Here is a 3,075-nt window from a genome sequence, read left to right on the forward strand (position 1 = left end):
GCTGTTTGGTTTTAATCATAGTAATTAATAAAGTGTATATTTTAAATTACAGAGCTAGTGCTATGTTGTTAGAAATTAAGATTTGTGATACCAAGGGGGTAGATTGATTGTATTGGGACTAACATTGTTTCTTTTTAATTTAGGGAAAGCTTTGGAGTTAGATTACTGAAAAGTTCTGGTATGTACAGTGTTTGGAAGGTTTATTCACACCTGCTCATTGCAGGTGGGTTGGCCTGGATGGCCTTTAAAGGCCCCATCCAACCCAAACTATTGTGTGGGTCCTCAGCAGGATTTTTGCCATGAAAGCCCCCATCAGTCAGTTTCAGAGCAGTGCTGAGGAGAGGTGGCTGATGAATCCCCAGTGTGCTCTGTTGCACTTGGTCTCTTCAGGGACAAAAATTAAGGGCAGTTACCCAGGTAAGTGTTGGACCTTGCTTCTCCTCTGGCCTGGTCACTGCCTGACTGCCTCTAGGGCTCTTGAAGCAAACGTAGCTTTGTGTAAAATATTTCAGCATCTGCAGTTTGATTCCTTTGTTGTAGGAGCTGTGATTTCTTGTGAGTTGTTTGTACTTCCTCTAAACTCTGTGATCAGGTACCATGTAAGAAATTCCGCTCCCTAATTAATCCTAATCAGCAGACTTGTTAATGGGCATATTCTTGAAATTTAATGGTTGAATGACCCAACATATTACTGTTAATGAATAAGGGTTTCTCACAGCCCAGAATTAAGATGTGATGAAAGAGCTGTGTTTATCTTCTAAAATTCTTTTCCCTCTTCCATCTTGTGTTTAAGCACAGGCAAATTCTGTGGTTTTGTGTCAATGTGCTGATTTCCCTGAGAGCACCACTTCTCCTAAAGGGAAAAAATGCCCCTTAAAATACCAGGAAAACAGTATTTGTGTACCCCTGTGTGCCAAGTGTATATATGCTGTTATACAGTAACAGAGAACTGCTTAACCTTTGAAGCTGCTGCTTCTCTCCAGATGTGCAAGGGTGGAGATGGCCCAGCATGGAGGAGGGAGCAGTTTGGATCCAGCTGTCCTCCCTGCTGCTGGGAGGGGCTGGGAGTGGGGATTGCTCTCATTTTCCCCTCTGATTCCATGGCTGGGGAATTGTGCCCCTTTTGGTTCAGCACTGAATGTGAATTGTGCTTCCTCACACAGCTGGTGAGCAGATCCTGGTGTTTGTGCTGTGCCTTCTGAAGTGTGCAGACATGAAGGACAGAGTTATTGCATGGGTTTATTATAAGCTTCCCATTGTTTCCTATATAAAAAAATGCTTATTTCTTACTGGTTACCAGATTTCAGAAGGCAAGAAAATATTAACGTTTCTGAGCTTTCAGTTGTAGGAGCTGCTTCTGAAGGAGTGTCAAGCTTTCTAGAAAGTCTTACAATAAATTCTGATACCCATTTACTCTTTCAGGAGCTGGGAAAACTGGAGAAACTCAGACAGTTTTTCACAAAACTCTAATATGGTTTGGGCATTTTTGTTTATATGATCTGCTGGGATGAATAAAGCAATTGGGTTAGTGAAAGAGCAGATCAAGGATATGTATGACAGCATTCTTCTGCTACATGAGAACAGCAGTAAGCTCAGCTCTCTTTCTATTTACCAGCAGAAATTGGCCTAATTTGCAGCAAAAGGAGTGCAAGCAAAAGATTTCTAAACATGTAGATGGTGAACTTCCAAATAAGCTAGGGATATTCCAGAATTTCATTCTTCTCTTTGCAGCAGGTTAAACAGGTACTCCTTCAGGGCTGTTGGGCAGGTCAGCAGTAAATGTGCTTGCCTTGGTGCAGAATGTTGGTTTAGGTCTGGTCCTTCACCAAACCATTCTTTCTAGGGATCATTTAAGAGAGATTGGTGTGCAGCTACTGGGTTCTGTGAATCCCTGTTTTCCTTCCTTATGCATGGAACAAGTGAAAGAACAGCCCCTAAATCCATCCAATATTAGTGAGTATGGAATGACCTCTTTGCTGACTTAAAATTATAAAGTACTTACATACGAAGTTCTGCAGCTGAGAAGGCTGTTGTGACATCATCTATGCAGAGATACAACCTGTCTGTAGCCAAAACTTCTGTAACATCTGGTACCATTTATTGCATCTATTTCACTTTCTTACATGCATCTTAAACGTTTAAGCACAATAGAATCACAGCATTCTAAAATAATAATTTGTTTTGTAGTTTTAAAATGCAGATGTGCAGAGTCAAGCAGACTACAGCTACAACTGCCTCAGAGTAGCCATTTTTAATTTTTTTTACTTCCCATCAGAATTTAATTGATTTCTGCCCATGAGAAAGTTTACTCTCCACTTCAATGAAAATACCCCTTTGTAGTGGTGTTTGCCATGTGCATGGAAGACTAAATTCTGGAAAAGTTCTTGTTTTCCTGGGTACTGAAACCTTGTTTTGCTAAGCTGAACCTGATGTCAGTTTGGGATTTGAGTGCTTCATTCCAAATCTTGCTAGAAACCAATCAGGAGTAACACACAGGGACACAGCAGAGACTCTGTAGGGTGGTACCTTACTGTGGGTCTTCCATTAGGACTTGGTTGGGATATTGTCTCACATGTTCTGCATTTCTAATTCAGTGAATCTGTGGAAAACATTTAAATACGTGGAACTTCAAATCCCACGAAGCTCAAGCCTGTCTTTTGTGAAGCAGTGGGGCAGTGTGTGGTCAAGCACAAGGTGAGCTGTGCTGTGAGGTGTGTGAGCTGCCTTACATGGAGGAACTGACTTTGTTGGATAGATTCGCTCCAGAATGATAAATACGGAGTTGTTTTTACTTTGCACTTACAAAATGTCACCTCTAATTGAACTTCCAGTACCTTCTGGAACATCTGGGTGAAGTGACTAGGAAAGGGGAAAGCTGTTAAATATGAATATGGAGCAGCATCTGTTGGAGTGCTGATGGGGATTTTTTCTGCACCTGGCTAGTTTTTCAGATGGTTCAGGTGGGCAGAACTTCAGCAGCTGTTTATGTTGTTTGGTCAGTTTAAAATGCTGATTTCTGAAATCAGATCTAGTCATGAAATAGATCCCCAGTTTGATGCAGCAATTGCTTCACCT

The sequence above is a fragment of the Ammospiza caudacuta genome, chromosome 11 (assembly GCF_027887145.1).
Source record: "Ammospiza caudacuta isolate bAmmCau1 chromosome 11, bAmmCau1.pri, whole genome shotgun sequence".
Lineage (NCBI taxonomy): Eukaryota > Metazoa > Chordata > Aves > Passeriformes > Passerellidae > Ammospiza > Ammospiza caudacuta.